The sequence below is a fragment of the Dermacentor albipictus genome, unplaced genomic scaffold, assembly GCF_038994185.2.
Source record: "Dermacentor albipictus isolate Rhodes 1998 colony unplaced genomic scaffold, USDA_Dalb.pri_finalv2 scaffold_35, whole genome shotgun sequence".
NCBI lineage: Eukaryota > Metazoa > Arthropoda > Arachnida > Ixodida > Ixodidae > Dermacentor > Dermacentor albipictus.
Genome location: NW_027225589.1, coordinates 1,859,248 through 1,878,832, shown reverse-complemented (window position 1 = coordinate 1,878,832; position 19,585 = coordinate 1,859,248). Strand labels below are relative to the sequence as shown.

The 19,585-nt window shown below is 48.7% G+C and overlaps 1 long non-coding RNA gene across 1 annotated transcript in view; it reads left to right on the top strand.

The window, feature by feature from the left end:
• The first annotated feature begins 331 nt into the window (after positions 1-331).
• Positions 332-19,585, top strand: part of LOC135919714 (uncharacterized) — a 55,928-nt gene continuing 36,674 nt past the window's right edge. Inside the window, exon 1 of the long non-coding RNA XR_011510070.1 lies at positions 332-449. This is a non-coding gene — a long non-coding RNA (uncharacterized lncRNA). The remainder of the gene's footprint in view (positions 450-19,585) is intronic.

The following is a 19,585-nucleotide window of genomic DNA, read 5'->3' as shown; positions in this document are numbered from 1 at the left end:
TGATGACGTCGAAAATACCCAGCGTACGTTAGTAGAAAGGTTGCAGTGTGGCATGATATACTTTTAATGTTGAAACCTGAAACCAAAAGGTAATGTATCTTTCACAGCTGTACACTCAGGTCACAACAAATAAATATCTTAGGCACTTACACTTAACCTTTTAATCAATGTATTCGTCATTTAAGCTATGCCGGCATGAAAATAAGGAACAGAATTTCATTTTTCTTTCCTACAGGTGTTTCTGCGTATATATATAAATATGTGTGCATACACATATACAGATATCTGTTTGAGTTTTGTAGACGACGCGAAAGAATTTTGAATCAGTGATGGCAGCTGAGTCAATCCACTTGAAGAGCACCATATTTCTCTTTGCTATATTTGCTATAACAGATTGGCCCACAGTTCAAGCTCAAGGAAATAGAAACCATAATTACAGCTTCTATGAGGTAAATTTTTTTAAAAATTTTTCCTACAAGCGGGTGCGTTAGATAACCTGAGTTTTCTATAGACTGTACCTTATAAATATGTAACGTATGAAGTTTTCGCGCAGAGAATGGTAGACATTTATTTCCGCTTGTGACTGACAGCCATACTGCATGATGGAACGATATTTCTTATTGCCTTGTGGGGATGTCGTGTGTGCTGAAGGACGAATCCCAAGATCAAAACGTAGCAACTGTTTATTCGATTAGCGATGGCAGCGTACGAGCATACCAACGCTACGCTCGTCTCGGTAGCGGAAGGAAAAAAGGTAACCCTTCCGGGCAGCCTCTTTTGTAGCCACAGTCGGCGACGCATACCTCGAGTGACGCAGCGGTGGCGCTTTGCTTTATCGCTAACGCAGCGATAACAAATCGGAGGCTGCGCGGAAATACGCGCAGTGTGTGTCGCCCCATCACCCCTCCCTCGTGGAGTGTAGAGCCCGCAGGGCTTGTAAAAATCTGTGCAGCGTAGTCGATGTCCAAAGCGTGTAGTGACAGAAGCAGGCTGCGATGTCGGGGGTCGTGGATGGACGTCTGTGGGTGCACTGGTATTTCCTGGTTCGGCGGAATCGGTGTAGGCCGGCGACAGAGAACTGGGTAAGGTCCGCTGTAAGGTGGCTGGAAAGGCTGGAGCACGGTGTCGTCGCTGAGAAAAGTGTGCGCGCCCATTTCCAGATCCTTGAAGATGAAAGGGGCAGTCTTACAGTGGTGAGCCGCAGGTGACGGGCGGAGGGCAGCGATGGTGTCTCGGAGCCGGGCGACGAAATCGGTGGGATCTGACGTGGCGGGGGTGGATGGCGGTGCCGGAAGAAATTCGCCTGGTAGACGCAGTGGCTCCCCGTAGGCGAGCTCTGCTTGTGTAGCCTTAATGCCCCACTTGAAGGTGGCGCGAAGACCTAGGGCGATGGCTGGGATGGCTGCTTTGAACTGTCGGTGGAAACGATTGATAATCCCGTTGGCGCAGTGATGGTAGCTGGTGGTCCTCGAGATCTCGAACCCGATGGTCAGCCCGAGGAGCCTGAAAAGTTGCGATTCTAACTGTCGTCCTTGGTCGGTGGTGACGCGGCGAGGGGGCCCAAAGCGAGCAATCCAGACGGCGAAAAACGCCAAGGCGAAGTCTGCCACCGTGATCGAGTACACGGATCGACGGCGGTGAGGCAGTAGCGATAGGGTCCAGCTGGGGGCAAGGGCCCTATGATATGAAGGTGGACGCGTTGAAACCGACCAGAGGGCTGGGGGAATGCTGCGTGTGGCGAAGTGACAGGCCTGGTGACCTCGCCGCGCTGGCATTGAATGCAGGAGCGCGCCCAAGTGCGGCAATTCCGCTGCATGAAGGGCCAGACATATCGGTCGGCCACGGGGTGTGTATTTATTTATTTACTTAGTACCCACAGCGCCCATTCAGGCATTACAGTGGGGGGGGGGGGGTACAGATGAAAAACAAGCATCAAAAGTGCAGGTTTGCATAAATTTGTGTAAGCAAACAACACATTATTATAGGCCGACAAAGCACAAAGAAAAGAGAAAAAAAGAAAAGCACACAGCTAATTTGCACACAGCCATATCGGAAACAGGCACGTTGCAGATGTCACATGTCACATTTGGAAAAAAAAAGAGTACATAAAGCACAATGATTACAGAGACTCATAATGAAAAAGCAAAAGAAAGACAAATCGAATAATAGGTTGCAAAAAAAAAGAAACAATGCAGTGATTAAGATACAGTGCGACAAGGTGAAAAAAAACGCACTCAAAATAAATGTCATTTGCAGCTGGGATTGTTTATAGGTCATGATGATTGCTAGACGTACACGGGATATTTACCAAGCCTTAGGGATCAAAAGATTCTATTGCTTTTAATGCAGAAAAGAACTTGTTAGGACAAGAAATTCCTACAATTGAGGAAGGAAGTCGGTTCCACTGACTGATGGTCCTTGGGAAAACGAGCTGCTAAAGGCCGATGTATTACATTTGTATTCTCTTATCTTCTGTTCATGATCTTTGCGTGCTGATGTGTAGTGAGGCTCATTTATGTACACGTCACGCGGAATTCGAGTATGAGAGTGATATATGGTGCGCAAAAGCTTCAGTCGAAACGACGCTCTTCGGTGCTGGAGGGATTGCCACTTTAGCGTTGCCTCAGATTTAGTTGCACTAAACTGTCTGTCATACATTGCTATATCTATTACATATCTTGCCGCCATGGACTGAACTTTTTCTAGTCTTTCTTTGTTGGTTACTGATGAAGGATCCCACACAGGGCATGCGTATTCAAGCGCAGATCTTACATAAGATTTATATAGTAGCTCCCGGGTTTGTTGTGGAAACGCACGTATATTTCGTCGTAAAAATCCCAAGCTCCGACACGCTTTGCCTACGGTATAAACCACATGCCGATTCTATGATAAAGAGGGGCAAAAGTAAACGCCTAGGTATCTATATTCACACACCATTTTTACTGGACAGTAGTTTATTGTATATTCAAATTTCCAGGATTTTTTTTTCAAGAGAACCTCATACACACCATTTTCTCGAGATTCAGTTTCATTTCCCATCGCTCACACCACTCGTGTATGGCATATAAGTCGTTTTGAATTACGAAGCAGTCACTTTCACATGTAACCTTACGGTATAATATACAGTCATCTGCAAATAACATAATATGGGACTGTACATTTTCATTAATGTCATTGATATGAAGTAGGAAAAGAAGGGGCCCCAGAACTGATCCCTGAGGCACCCCTGACGTTACATTACTTATTGCAGATTGCTCACCGTTTACGACTACATATTGTCGCCTCTCGCGTAAATATTCGGCGATCCACGCAATAACTTGGGGATTTATATTAAAACTGGTTAGTTTCTGCAGTAACAGGTAATGTGAAATGGTTCGAACGCTTTTTCAAAGTCAAGAAGAATACAGTCGACTGATGATTTGCGTCCAGGGCTGCCGCTAAGACATGTGTGAACTCTACTAGTTGTGTGACGCATGATATTCCTCGCCTAAATCCATGCTGATTTGGGTTAAATAAAGAATTTCTATCTCTATGTTTGACTACCGCAGTATATAAAACATGCTCTAGAACTTTACTGCACACAGAAGTTAGTGAAATGGGACGGTAGTTATTAATAATGTTGCGTGGGCCACTTTTATGTATATCAGCAACCGATGCCATTTTCCAATCAGCCGGAAGTGAACTGTGTTCCAAGGACTTCTCAAAAATAATTTTCAAATACATTGACACTATATGAGAGCAAGACTTCTACATAAAATTGGGTAAGCAGTCAGGGCCCACAGCCCTGACTGTTTGGCGTGAGTGTAGAGGCGTGCTTACCGGGATGGCTGAGATTATTAGTCAATTGAACAGGCCACGGCGATGGGAAAGGGGCACTTAAAGCCTGCTTCTTGCTGTTGACATGTCGTAGTAGATAGTCGCTGTCGATCCAGGTATCGGAACTTGGTGCAGCTGTAGTGAGGACCCACCCTTAAGAAGTTCGTGCAGTTCGACGTCCGTAGACTGAGCCTCGACGAGGACATCAGCTGTTATCCGCGAAGAGCTCATAGCTGCCACACGTGAAAGCGCGTCGGCAGCCACGTTGTCCTTCCGGCGGACATGTTGGATGTCGCTGGTAAACTGGGAACTGAACGAGAGCTGGTTCTCCTGGACCAGTGGGAGTTTGTCGCGGCGCTGAGAGAAGGCGTAAGTCAGAGGTTGATGGTCGCTGTCGATAGTGCAGTGCTGTGTTTCGAGAAGGTGGCGTAATTGTTGAACTGCTTTGTATATCGCCAGAAGTTCTCTTTAGTAAACTGGCGAACTCCACGAGGCGGCGGTTGTGGTTTCGTCGGGGGGACTGGCCGCAGAAGAGGTCACTTTCCGAGCTGAGAGGTTCTGGGAGAAGAACGCCAACTGATGCCAGGTGTTGTCTACGCGTTGCATAATGGTGGCACAAACGGCGAATCTAGAGGCCTTCGTGAAGAGCCCCAAGGGAGCGTCAAGAGCCCCAAGTGTAGCGGTGCAGAGAGCAGCTTTCTGTTTTTGAAAAGCTGCGTTAAAGCTGGTGCCCACGTGACGGGTTGGTTGCCTCGTAGACCAGTCAAAGCATCATGGAGAGAAGCCTGGTAGTCGGCTGCGTGTGGCAACAAACGCCTGTAAAGGTTCAGCATGCTGAGGAAACGGCGAAGGTCTTTAGTGGTAGTGGGTTGAGGGTAATGTTGATGGTCCGAGATGCGTTGAGGCAAAGGTCGAGTTCCCCCTGATGAAACTTCATGGCCGAGGAATTTGATGACTGAAGCTCCGAGCGTGCTTTTCGGGACATTTACGAGTAGGCCGTGGTCATCGAGGCGTTGGAAAAGTAGACGAAGGTGCCTGTAGTGCTCGTCGGCGTTACGGGAAAAGACCAATATGTCGTGAAGATAGACGAAGTAGAAGTCGAAGCCGCGGACGATTTCATCGATGAAGCGTTGATTGGTTTGTCCAGCGTTCCTCAGGTCAACGCTTTTGAAGCGAAACTTGAACAAGCCGAAAGGGGTAATGATTGCAGTTCTCGAAACGTCGCCCGGATTGACGGGTATCTGCGTGTAGGACTTCACCAAGCCTAGCACGGAGAAATAGTGGCAGCAATAAATGCGTTGGGCGAAGTCCTGTATGTGGTGAATGGGGTACCTGTCCGGAATGGTGCAAGCGTTGAGGGCACGGTAGTCCCCAAAGTCTTCTTCGGTCTTCTTTGGGACAAGGTGAAGTGGTGTAGCCCATGGGCCGTCGGAGCGGCGGGCGATTCCCTCACGAAGCATGGCTTCGAACTCTGCTTTGGCTATGCGTATGCGGTCCGCGGCAGTGTGATGGGTGCAGCAGAAAACCGGGGTGCCTGGGGTGTTCCGGATGTAGTGCACTGTGGTGCGCTGCACATGACGTGGAAACTCGCGAGGGCGCGTCAAACCGGGAAATTCGGCGAGGATGCCGTCGTATGATGAATGATTTTCAACACCGAGTACTTTGATGGATGGCTGTTTCTTAGTCATTCGCTGTCCTGGTGAAGAATGTCCCTTTGTCGCGTCGTAAAGATGGTCGTGGCGGCAGTCCTGAAGGAGGTTGTAGTCCGTCAAAAAGTCTGAGCCGATGATTGGCTCGATTACGTCAGCGATGACAAAATTTGAATGAAGGCCACGGCGTAGGTTTTTAAACTGGACGTGCAGGCGGAGCGAGCCTTAAGTCTTCATTGTGGACCGGTTGGCCTCGCTGAGCTCCAAAGACGTAGGCGGACGGGTACCTTGAAGATGGGCTCGTGGGTAGCAGCAAATGTTTGGACCGCTGTCGACAAAGAACCGCTGCTTTGTAATCTGGTTAGTGACGAAGATGCAACGGCCTCCAGGTTGGCAGCTCATAGCCGTGTCTATGAGCTGATGTCCAGCGGAGCAGAGTGGTCGCCATTGTCGTGCTCTGTCCCCGAAGCGTCAGTGGTAGTAGCACCAGTCGTCGTCACCAGGCTGCTGCGATGGGGTGGTGTTACGGTCACGGCTTTGCGAGTGGCGCGTCCGCAAGTGTTGATCCAGGCGTCACTGAATGGAGCTGAGCTTCGATTGATATCGTCGATACGGCGTCGAAGCTCTGTGGTGTTCAGCGTTGCGGCGATAGCGTGGACGGTGGGTGACAACGGCGAGAAAGAGACCTCGATGACGTGATCAGCGATCCCTGAAACTTGGGCGAGAGGTAGCATAGGCTGAGCCTGCAGAATTGCCCGGACGTGTGGTGAAAGTCGTCGAAGCCAAAGTGCTCGCAGTGAGGAATCCTGGACTTCAATGTTGGACGTGAGAGCACGCATGTGGCGGAGCAATTGCGAAGGCTTGCGCTCGGCAAGTTCTGCGGACTGAAGTTGTAGCACCTTCTGGTCTTCTGAGAGTGACAGGCGGCGGATGAGTTCAGTTTTGAGGTGTTCGTAAAGGTTGGCCTTTGGTTAGTTGGCAAGGATATACCGGACCTCATTGGCGTAGCGGGCATCAGGGTGGGTGATGACACAATCGTAGCGGGTCCGGTCTTGGGTGATGTGCGCGAGGGAGAACTGGGCCTCGACTTGGGCGGACCATACCTCGGGTGAGCCGGCCTAAAATGGCAGAAGCTTGACAGTGACACGCCAGACACCGTGCGGGGCAGCGTGCGGGATGCCGTCTGCCAGGGTTCTGATGCCCTCGGTGGAGACGGCAGGATGCTGCTGCACGGAATCATTGAGTTGGCCGTGCCGTTCCTGCAGCCGTTGCTCTTGCTTCTGAGTCACCTCCTGCTGCGTGCGAAGCTGTCTCTGGAGAAGTTCCACCTGTCGTTGAAGGGCGTCTTGCTCGTCCATAGAGATGTGTTATTCTTCGTTGTCCGGGTCACCAGATGCGGGATGGTGCGCCTGCCGAAGGACGAATCCCAACATAAAAACGTAACAACAATTTATTCGATTAGCGATGGCAGCGGACGAGCATACCGATGTCACGCTCGTTTCGGTAGCTGAAGCAAAGAAAGCAACCCTTCTCAGCCGGGCAGCCTGTTTTTGTAGGCATCGTCGGTGACGCATACCTCAGGTGACGCAAGGCTGGTGTGATGTTTTATCGGTAACGCAGTCCAGCGTGTAGTCGTGTTACGCTGGGCCGGATGATAACAAGGCGGAGGCTGCGCGGCGATATGCACAGAGTGTGTCGCCACACACTCAAAACCCAAAATGTTGCTTGACTTTGGTCCCTCGACTGTGAAGAGAGACAACTCTTTATTTTTTCTGGATATTTTTTGTGTTATCGTACACTCCCCATTAAAATGGGGCACTCAAGTGTTGGGCAGTCTCTAAACACAATGCTCTGTTACAAAGCTACCACTTCTCGCATTTCTTTAGGAGAAACAATAACCTCGCAGTTACTTGCCCATGCAGTAATGTTAGAGAAAAATTGCGGGTACTGTGTGCAGCTAATTATCATCTTGGAACGAGAAATCTCACAATCGTGAAAGTGAGAAAGGCAAACACGAGGGTAACTTTTGGTCGATATATTTATTCGGCACTAGTTCGCTGCAAACCATTGTCATTACAGGCCTTCATAGACTCCATCTCCAAGGTAACCTAACTACAGGACTGGTATGGCAAACCATCCCGCAGTTATCTCTGCACAGCAACAATGCTGAAATATTCTTTGTTGAAGGAAGCATCACAATGTGCCACCTACAGCTGGTGCATTGCCGTCCTAGTACCCAAGGGAGGGGAAGCGTAGCAGGGGGCGGCAGAAAGTTAGGTGGGCGGATGAGATAAAGAAGTTTGCAGGGACGGCATGGCCACAATTAGTACATGACCGGGGTTGTTGGAGAAGTATGGGAGAGGCCTTTGCCCTGCAGTGGGCGTAACCAGGCTGATGATCATGACTGTGACGCTTCTTTTTGGTCATCAAGTATGTTTTTTGGCACTACATTTTTGTACCATTGCCAGTCCTTGAATATTGAACCAGCCAGTGCCTTCCAGCCGATCTAATTTATTGCGCAAGAGACATATCATAATACACCTACACCTGCTCTTTTGTCACAATTTCAGCCAATTCCGCAGGTTGAAATGGATAATATTGTCTTGTTTACTCATGCCGTTTATGATATTTACTTGTAATAAGGTTGTTAGAGCGAGATGAATATGCTAGTAAAAATAAAATCAAACGCCGAGCTCCGATGGGGACACCCAATCCTGGAGACTATGCGAAGGTTGTGACATTGTTCCCCACCTGCGGCAAGCATGAGTTGTTCATGGTCAGGGTCATAATTGCTGGGCGCTTGCTCCTCTCCACCTAGACTACTTGAGGTTGCGAAGAGAGAACCTGGGCTATTCTGAGGCATGCGGTGCGCGGAAAACGGTTCTCTCTTCGTGGAAGGCGGCCAGACAGACATGCCAGCGATGTCCCGATTGGCCGTTTCGCGGAACGCAGCCAGCACAGCGGCATTAGCAGGGAGGCTGCCGGCGCTAGCAGGAGGTCTTGGGGTTGCTCGCAGCATACTTTGTGGACAACTCGGGCGACACCTGATCAGTGAGCCATCCCGCTCACTGCGGCTGCATCGTGGGGCTCTCCGGCAGCAGTCAACTTCTCAGAATGGTCATTTTACGACTTGCAACGTGAAACGCTTCTGTCCCTGTAGACGTGCACTGCCACGGAGGACACATCACAGGCAGACGTCACTGCGCTCAGCCTTCCTTGCCTCTGGCCACGGAGCAAGAAATATAGGAGTGGAAACTCCGCTGTTTGCGGCGACCAGAAAAGGTCACAAGCCCGCGGATATATTTTCATGCTGGCGGCACCTGGCGGCATGGGAAGAAATTACCGCTGTTTCGGTTGCCAGGGCAACCGGTCGAGTGTTGCTCCCGTTCGGCCGCGCTCGCCTGACTTCTACTGAGGGCACTCTCGCGCGCTTCTTTACCGCTTGTAGCCCGAAAAGCAACTGCTGCTACGCTTCAGCCATTTGAGCACAGTAAAAAATAAAACGCGTTTTCCATGACAGATATAAGATGATACGTAGCTTCTGGTTGTAGCCAGGGCTATCTTGCTCCGTGGCGGGCGGTTTTCGGCTTTTTGCGCTTGCGAAACTGATGGCTATCTCGTTCCTAATCGCTCAAAGGGCGACCGCTTCTTTCTCGCTCTAGTGCTCACAGGAGTGCGCTTAGGAAGGATGCCGCCGTGCATGTGTTTCCGTTCTTTTTCTTTTTTATAAGACTCGCGAAAACTAGTTGCCCTAGCTGCTTGGCGATAAGAGGAAGATTAGCGGAAGTTTGCCACACGTGTTGCTTTTTTTGATGGGCAAACAACAAAACAGTTTTCTTGAGTGCGCGCACCTACGCAGTTCGGTTACGGCGTGCCCGCTGAAGCAAACACCCGTGTCGTCTGCTTGTCGTCTGCTTTGAGCGGGTGCCGCCGGAGTGAGCGCCGGGCGCTGCTTTTTTTTTCCCCCGCTGCTGCTTCTACGACGCGCCGCATGGTGCCGCCACTGCATAGGGTAGCGTCGGCGCATGCAACAATTGTGACTTTATCTGGTCGCCCGCGCTCGCTCGCGCTGACGGGAGTTTCACCTCCTATATGTCTTACTCCGTGCCTCTGGCTAGCCAATGGAATCGTAATAAGCGAGACTGACGAAGGGTTCTCCGTCCAAGGAACAGTTTTCAGTACTTCATTGGAAGCGCCAGCTCATCAGCAGCGTCTCTTAGTGAGCCCGTTCGTTTCCGTGGCTTAAAAGAGGTTATCGAGTTTGTTAGATTAGGTTGGATTATTCGGTGAGGGATAAACGGTAATTGCTATTTTGACGACGGGATGCGCGTAGCAGTAATGGCGCTCACCTGCTAACTGGGGAGCTAAGGAGTGGAGCAACTGGCCAGCAACCCACTCGACGGGCTACTGTTTTGAAGCTTGCAGCTTCTCTTTGGAAATATTTTGTTTTGACAGCTCGTTCAAACGCAATGATATGCTTCTGGCACTCCGCAGAGGCCGTGACTCAAAACTCATAGTGCGAACCCTCAACGCAAAGCACGGGATCACGGCTGGCGTTGCGCTGTAGAATCCGTATTAGAAGCTGCCATCCTCCAGGCGATTTAAAGGCTGCGCATGGACAGTGGTGCTAGTATAAAGATAGGAGGGTCGCATGAGACAGTACGGCATAGTCGAACGCTCTATACGCGACCACAATTGTATCAATCATCCCCGGAAATAACAACCCATCAGCATTTGCCGCAGTCTAATTGGGATCGTTTACAGGACGTGCAGTACGTTGTAAGCGTTTCATGTTAATGTGCACTACTATTTTATAAGAGTGTGCATATTGTTACGCTGTGCGGCAGAGTCGAAGAAGAGGAGATTGAAAAACTGTGCGTGGTGTAGAAAATGTCTGACTTCCTACCATCTTTTCTACGCTCCCTTGATCATCGTGTAAGTAAACCCATTTCATCCGTAACAACTTCGGTGGGCAGTGCGAGGTAATGGCTCTGGAGAAGCTTTTTCTACGCACCCTCTGATGAAACCGGCGCATCGCCGGCGCTTCGCCGGACTACCACCTGCAGAGACGGACAAGAAAAAACCGCAAACATCGCGCTGCAGGCTCGCCGCAAGCATGCAAGCTGACAGGTTTCGCACCAAGGCAATTCTTATGCTGGACCCACGAGAAAGAACCACGCACCTTTCCCAGCAAAGCTGATGAGGTTGTCGATGACTGCCAGAAGTATCATCAAAGGGTAAGCGTTCAGAATGGGTGGAACTCAAGGGTCCGACTTGCTAGCGTCGTTTGTTCACCGGAACCAGACTTCTCTAGTTCAATTATAACGAGAACAGGATGATAACCTGGGAAATGCTCGTTGAGAAAATCAAGAGCTGCTTCGGCAACTCACTAACAAATAGAAAGAAGGCTGAGCATACACTCTCGCGAATGCACAGTTGCCCAGGGAAACTTGCACAATATTAACAGAAATTTAATTAAAGCTGTGCGGAATCGTGAACACGGCCATGTCGGATTATGATAACCTTGGACACCTCCTGAAGGGAATTGCTGATGAGGTCTGCAATTTTTTATACCAACGGGAGACCTGTGTATTCCGTCTGATCTAATTCGTCACGGACGTGCTTTTGGGGAGCTGAAGGCGTGACGAGTATTGGCAAAGTTGGGTAGACTTGAGAGTGGGACCACGGTCACAGGCGTGGACATCTGCACTTCCCACATTATCGCTTTGTTAGTTCGTCAATTCGTTAAAGAAAAATTGGTGCACATTCCAGCACAAGAGGGGGGGGAGGGATAGACGTAGAACGAGATTACCACTAATGCGCAGTTGAGCTACGCTGTACATAATAGCCAGTGGTTTGCTACTTGTAAATTAACTGCGAAAATCGGCCCTTGCATGATGAACGCGTCTGCGTTGACAAGGCGGAGTTCCGGCATCCGTCACCTGCCTTCGAATGCCCTCAGGCCAAAGCTTACCTTATGCCTTTCCCCTCGATACAGCCAACCTCAGAACCCATTTTATGACTGACCTCTTTAGCGTGAACCACCAATTTGCTTTGGCTATGGAATCCATGGACCAGGTATTGTCGGCGATGGCAGCAGTAAGCTTCAGCCATCCCCGATTTTCAATATGGGAAACAAGACAGCGCGCCATGGCAGACGGCTACTCCTCTTCGATGACCGCCGTATGAACGTGTATCCCTGCGTGAGTCTGGAGCTTCCGATTGCAGTTTTACTCCGACCGGCTATCACCGCACCCCTTCACTTCGCCGTCGCTGACTTTCACCACCACCCCAGCTCGCGGAACAGTCACGTAGTCCTCTGCCTATCGCCATGTTCAAAAACAAAGTGTGTGTGTCTGTGTTGATAGTTTAAATACTGATGTCTTATTGGATACCGGTGCTACTGTTTCAGTAATTGGTGTTTTGATAAAAATCGTGTTGAACACAAAGTTATGTTCGCGTGGGGCCAAAAGCTTACTTTTCGTGAAGTTGAAGGCGAAACCCTGCGGCGCGTTGGTGTTTGCTCAGCTAAGAGGGCGTTGGTGGACAAGATGTTCCAACTGAATTTGTTGCTTTGGAACGCACCCTTCACAACACCATTTTTGAGATTGACCTTCTTGATGAATGTGGTGCAATTTTTGATTGTGCGGCTGGTGAAATTACTCTTAGAAATCACGTGATATCGTTCATACCAGAATTGTCTGACATGGACAAGCAGGGAGTATTTGCTGTGTTCCAGGTTGTCCATACACGGACTCAGACTGTGACACTTGTTCCCGTGGCTTCCACGCATTGGCCTCCTCATCGCAGGCATGGTTTATTTGACCGATGCTCCCACATCACGCTGAAGAAAAATATGTTGGCTTCTCGATCTATTATAAAAAGTGTACATGGTTGTACTCACGTGTGGACGATGAACACGTCTTTGCAGAAAGTTTTGCAGCTGCCAGGACCCAAACTGGCCACGTTTGACTGAGATGCGAGAGTCAGTATTGATGCCACTGAAGCTTCTAACGACTCGAGGGCAGGAAATGGGGTTTACTCCGTGGACTTTACCGCACGACGAACGATTCACTATCCTCTTCACGGTGGAAAGGATTGCAAAAGGTGCACGTCTGCTATGCGCCAACATTTGATTTCGCGCAAGACAAGCGTCAGTTTCACTGCCTGAGTAGCGAACGCAACACTGTATAAACATGGGCGAAGAGGTGCCTATAGACCAGAAGCCGCACCGAGTCTCACCTGCAGAACGAAAAGTAATCGACGAGAAAGTTCAAGAAATGCTGTGGAAAGGCGTTGTCCAGGAATCTTGCCGCTTCTTAGCAGCTCCAGTGGTACTATTTAAGAAAAAGGATCATTCTTGGAGATTTTGTGTTGAATATCGAAAACGCAACGCAGCCAAAAAGAAGGGCGTATACCATCTGCGACCCATTGATGATGCTATCGATTGCCTTCTTGCAGCCTACTATTTCTCCTCCCTTGACTTACGGTCTGGATACTGGCAAATACCAACGCAACCAACAGATACACAGAAAAGTGCGTTTGGGACCCCTAGAGCTACTTTTCCAGTTCAATGTGATTCATTTCGGTTTACACAGAGCTACAAAGAATGAAAAGGAAGATCTACATGCGCTATCTCGAGGATGTAATCATTCTCAAAACACTTCAGCACAATAAGCGACTTGGCGCCGTGCCAAAAAGTTGCGCTGGTTTTAAACTCAAAGAAACGTCACTTCGATGAGCGCCACACCCTCGTGATCGGTTTTCGCATCGACAAAGATGGTATAGACTCTCACCCGGAAACGATTGATGCAGTGCGTGATTATAGCGAACCGAACACAGCGCAAGACCTGCGAATTTTTTTGGCCTGTGTTCGCATTTGACGGCGGTTTATTAAAAACTTCGTCCACCTTGCTCACCCACTCACGTGCCCGCTTCACAAAGGTGATCCATACGTACGGACTACAGGGTGCGAAGACGCGTTCCATGAGCTGAAGTATTTACTATCTTCTGCGGCAGTCTTGCGCGATTTCGATCCCGAGGCCATGAGTGAGCTACAGACTGATGCTAGTGATGTGGGCGTTGGCGCCGTCCTCGTTCAACCTAATGATGGAAGCCAGCAGGTAGTTGCATACGCAAGTCGGACAGGGACAAGAGCGGAGCGAAACTGCACTGTCACCGAAACAGAATACTTCGCAGTAGTCTTCATCATCCAGAAGTTTCGGCCATAGCTGCACTGTAGCCATTTCAATAGAGTGACAGATGATCGTTCCCTAGGCTGGCTAGATCGACTGCAGGATCCTTCTGTACGGCTGGCACGTTGGACGGTATACTCTGAAGAATGCAAGTTTTCTGTCGGCTACAAGAGCGGTCGGTGTCATACCGATGCCGACTGATGGTCTTGTTTCCCGTCGCCACGCTGCAAGCTAACCATGACAATTTGGGCGACTACCTTGACAGCATTACCGCATTCCCTGATGTCAGCGCCTTTAAATGTGAACAACATCGTGATCGTATCCGGATTGAAGGCTTCTCGCACGTCAGGTAGGACCAAGCCACCCACGCTGTGCGACGGCCTGCATTGCAGATAGAATTAGTTTTCCTTAGGCGCTTCCTTGCTCCTAGTCGTTCCGAACGCCCGTATGCTGCGACTCTTTGCGCCATGCATGATGACATCCCATAGTGCTACCTCGGCTTTTCGCGCATGCTTCATCGATTACGCCAAGGCTTTTATTGGCCGAAGCTATGAAAAAGCACAAGACAGTGCATTGACAGTTCCCCTGATTGACATTGTCTTAAGAAGCGTGGGACACCTCCTGTAGGCTTTTTTCAAGCAGTGAAACCACTTAATTTACCATTTCAAAACGTTGGTATCGACTTGTTCGGCCCCTTTCCTAAGAGCTCCACCGGACGTCGATGGATTATTGCGTACGTCGATTACATGACGCGCTCTACTTCACTACGGCACTTACCTATGGTACTGCCGCCGATTTGTCACGCTATGGGCATCATTCTATAATCATGCACGACGGTGTTTCAAGTGTTGTTATTAGTGACCATGGACGGCAATGTACCACCAACGTTGTTCAAGATTTGCCTCGCCTTTGTGGTCCTACTAGTCGTCATCAACGCCATATAATTCATAAGCAAATGAACTGACCAAACGCACGAATCGTACGCTTACCAACAAGCTGTCACTGTACGCCTCAGCTGATAATAAGAATTGGGATGCGGTGGTGCCCTTCATCACGCAGGCATGGGGTGATGCCAAGCACACAGTAATCGGGTATGCACCTTTCTGTGGTACGGTCGCAGTCAAGAAGCGGTACATTAGCGACACACAACCGATGAAGTGACGTCAACTACGTCTTAGCTCTACTGACCTCCAGTAATCGTCAGTTGCGGAAGACACAAGTGGTTCATATGGCCCGCCTGAAGCACTACCATCGTGGGTTCCCGAATCCAGCACTGTGATTCCGAAAATCTCTCAGCGAACTTTGTCTGCGCCGGAGGAAGACGTTACGCTGTTCGGCGGTGTCGAAGAAGAGTAGACTGAAGAACGGCGCGTGTTGTAGGCAATGCCTGATTGCCTGCGATCCCCTCTCGGTGCCCCCTTGATCATCTTGTAAATAAGCGCTTCTCATCCGTAACGATATAACTGAATGTACATAGCCTATGCGCTACTCACGATAGCGATTGAAGACATCTTTGTCCGTATTCATAATCTACCACAACTATTTTGACGAGTCGCCAAAGCTAGTGTAATGTCTCATCAACAGACGCGTTTTTCTTTACTTATTAAGAAATCCTTATTATTTTTAGGCAATCGTGGTTAATTCAATCGCAGGGTCTAACGCTACGTTCTACAAACGTATATCAGGGAATATCTTGAGAGACTAACCGTGAAAGAAATTACAGCCATCTTTTCTCAATGCTATTGCATTACTAGCGTTCTTATGTTTCCAAAAAATATAATGTTTTGAGTAAATTCGCAGTTCCTTCCACTACTATACTATTGCCATAAATGAAAACTTAACGACAATGAACACCTTCAAATATGCGCCGCCGCAAAAGGACAAGGATGCCACGAAATCCTGTTAGGTAACTGATGACTCATCGGTTAACGGAGAGTGTCAGGTGCTTCGTGCTTGGATACGTGGAAGACCGCGTTATTGCAGTGTGCAACGGCTTATCTCCGAATACCAAGCATTGCAGGAAATGCCTTCTAAGGTACACTGTAAGCTTACCAATCGCTTAAAAGAGTTTTATTGTAATTTACAGTCGATGTTACAGAGAACAGTCACAGCGAACATATACGCCATGGTCAACCGTGTCACTTCCTCGATTACCACAGACACTGAGACAACCTTTCGCTATAGTAATATTAGTAGAGTTCTTTTTTAGAGACACAAACTGCAGAACAGTTTCATATATTTGATATTACACTTTGTTTTACAATATTGTTGGCGGCGGAGTGGAAGCTATATCGGCTATCAGTCAATCAAGACGGAGATCATGCGAAAGCTCCGTGTTTCACCGAGTTGCGGCATTTCCTGCTCAAAGATACACGACAGTCGACATAAAACTACTTTCGCACGGCTTCTATACTCTCAAGTCGATCAATGCACTCTAAGACCACCTAATAGGCAATAGCGGGACCAGTTCATCACTGAAATTTACAGCACGTCTGTCGTCGTAATGTGCAATTTTGCCTTGCCAGCGCATGAAAGCTTCAGTTCCAATTCGTAGAGTGCGAGAAACCTGCATAATCTTTAACAAGAAGCATTCTTTGTCGCATTATTGGCACTTTGCAGTAGGTAGCTAGGTGCCTCTGTGACCTCGCTCTAACAAAAAAATCATAATGTGCGACGAACGTTAGTGGAATTGAACATCTACTGGGGAGCACATTTTCCCGGTGCTTTGCCCACTACGCCATAACAGCACACATACTTCCCACGTTCCAAAGGTTACCTGCTCATTGAAACACCCGGCGTGAGCGACACATGCAACTTTCTCTTCTTTCCTGGTGAAAGCACGTGCTTCTGGGGCACCGTGTTAGGTCGCCCTATCTCGGGAACCGGCGGACTTTCCGCGGTACTTACCTGGCATCAGTTCGCACTTAGTAAAAGATTGTCGAGCTTGTACCAACTTCATCATCGCCCAAATCATCATGTGCTAACATTCCTTCTCAGTGACATTCAAGCGCTTCTTAAACATACACCACATGATATCCTTGCAGGTACGAAGGACTGTAAAACACATAGTTGCTGATGAATTCGCCATTAATGTTTCATTCGCTTAGGCTTGTCCGCAGCACACCAACTGCCATGTCGTAAGCTCGACTCGGATGACCAGCGTAGATGTGCCTTCGGTGCCATGCAATGGACGTTGATGTGACGTGCTCCTTTCCTCAAACACGCGTACGCTTGCGGCCCACACACACAACTCCTCAATTTACGCAAACATATTGGCTCATTTGGTAACGGTTTCGAAAAACCCTAAACAATGCTGAATAGCCAGGTTACTGTGAAGTGCTTCACATAACATCGATTCTCACAGTGCGTAGGATCTGTACAACGTTTTTTATATTTTTCATCCTTAAGTAGTGCGTGCTTGATGTCGACTGCGTTGAGTATCTCTGTTGCTACAAATGTAGCGAGCGTTTTGTTTAGTGCGTCTTGAATAGTTGTCATTTGGTGTTTCCACGCCTCAAGTTTGCGCACAAAAATTTGGTCGCGATGCCAAACAGGTTAGTGTGCGCAAAATTTAGATTGTGGCACCACAAATAAAGAATATGAAGTACAAGCGATTATTCATAATCTAGTGTCTCAACTACCTCGCAGCACCCGCTTACCACCGCGGGCACCGCCAAATTTTAGAGATCATGTTCAGAGTGCAGCCGGTTTCCTAAAGCCTCAGCGCCCAAGAAATCCGAAGTCGGATCTCGAAAACAGTGCTGAATGTTTACCTATAATTTGTTGTCGAAGGGGAACTACGCCAATATAACGCAAATACAAGCATTGAAATCTCTTTCTGGGCGAATTGGTGCATACTTGATTTTACAAATGTGACAGCGCTAACACATGCAACCACAAAGGAACATTTTTCCTTTGTCATTGCGTGCGTTAGCGCTGTTCAATTTGCCAAAAACAAATACAAGCATCAGTTGGAAACTTATCGACCAAAAACTGCACGCTGATAGAACAAGAAGTACGTCTTGGCACGCAGCATTTAACGCCGTGCTGAAGGTCGTAGCCTTGGATTCACTTCCAGGACAAAGAAGCAAGGCGCAGTTTCACCCAAGAGGCGAAGCAAGAATCGGCATAGCACATTAGTAGTTACCTGCACGGAGTAAGGATAGTAATTTTATCGGCTGTATAAACTTTTGAACATTTGCTTACTAAATAAATTGAGTACGACATGATGTGTAAGCGCGGCCCAACGAGGACGTAGAGAGAAACAAACGCAACGAGACAGCGCTGTCAATGCGTGCCTCTTGCTTTCTAGGTCCTCATTCGGTCGCGCTTAAACAGTCTATAATGGATTCAAACCAAGCAGCCCGCCAGCGTGTTTAAAGTAAATTAACAAACATGGTGTCATGCGCGCACAGGTAAACATGAACACATCTCGCTTGATGAGCTCGGAATCTCGCTGACAAAACGCTGGAGGGAAGAATCCTGACAGCAGCAGCTATCGAATTGACCTTCGCGCATCTCTCGCTTCAATGCCCGCGAAACGTCGAAAGCGCAGCGCATACGAAGCTTCCGGCATTGCTACCGGCATTGCTACCGGCACTGCTACCGGCACTGCGCCCACTCTACAAACATCGCAGATCACTTTGTAGATGAGGCCCGCGCGGGCGCGCAGTTCGTCAACGTCGCACGTCGATTTGAAGATACGGCGCCCGCACGGTCGCATTGTAAGCAGCAGAAGTTTTTGTTGGGCTAGTTGGTGCATATTACTTAAGTACTATAGCGCCAAACAGACGACACAAGAAGAAGAGACACGGACGAGCGCCCGTCCGTGTCTCTTCTTTTTGTGTCGTCTGTTTGGCGCTATAGTACTTCAGTAAGCAGCAGCCACGGCAAAAGACCACCACCCCTCCCTTGCCTCACCCCCGTGCTTCGTGAGCGACAGGAGAGGGCGCGCTTGCGGTCCGTTTTCCTCGCTCACAGACCGGATATTGAGCCATGTTCACCGTCTCACCCTCGGACGTTTTAACTCGCACATACAGCATTGTGCGCGCGGCGACGGTTTTATCGCCCTTGGACTTTATACGAAACCTCACGGTGACGCCGACGCCGAGAGAAATCCTCCTGCAGAGTCAATATAATAGATATTGCAATAAAATTGGCTTTCTTTTCCTCGGTCACAGCAAGTCAATATTGATTGACTTGCTGTGCACCGTAATGACGCGTCTCGGCACTCGTGCCGTGACCGCAGATGGAGAGTGTGCACTAGTGCAAATAAAGGGACACTAAAGGCAAATATTAAGTCAAGGTATAGTGATATTTTATAGTGATACATTTTTTTCTTCCCTTTGATACGCCGCTTGTTATTGGTAAAGTGCGCAGCTGTTTTCCTACTTCCCAACCTGTACGACTTCTTCCTCCTTCCACTCAGTTGCGCCTTCACTACGAACCTTTTCTCCGCAGCACACTTTCTGCCTCGCATCTTCTTACTATATTTATTTACACCCTTACCACATATCTTGCCCAATGAGGTGGCTTTAGCTGAGCACATCGGGGGTACATCTCGCCCCGAGTCCTTTTGTTATGCCTAAAGGAATGAGAAATGAGAGTGTCTACAAAATATCAGACCACTGCTCGGCACAAAAACCACCGAAATATCAATGGTATGCTCGTGCCCTCGTCCTCTCTATATAGCGCCTCTCATCCTGCCTGAGGATGAAGGTTAGTCGCAGAAACGACTGTTATTGCCTGCCTACACCCGACAGGAATTAATTTGGCACGCGGCAACTTAGAATCTTCAAAAGCTGTAACTTAAATCTGAAACTCTCATATCATCAACCAATACACAAAACACATTAGGCCACCAGCCAACTTTAATTCTTAACCTCACCTACTCTTTCATTTCGGAGGAAAAAAAGGGAGAGGGGG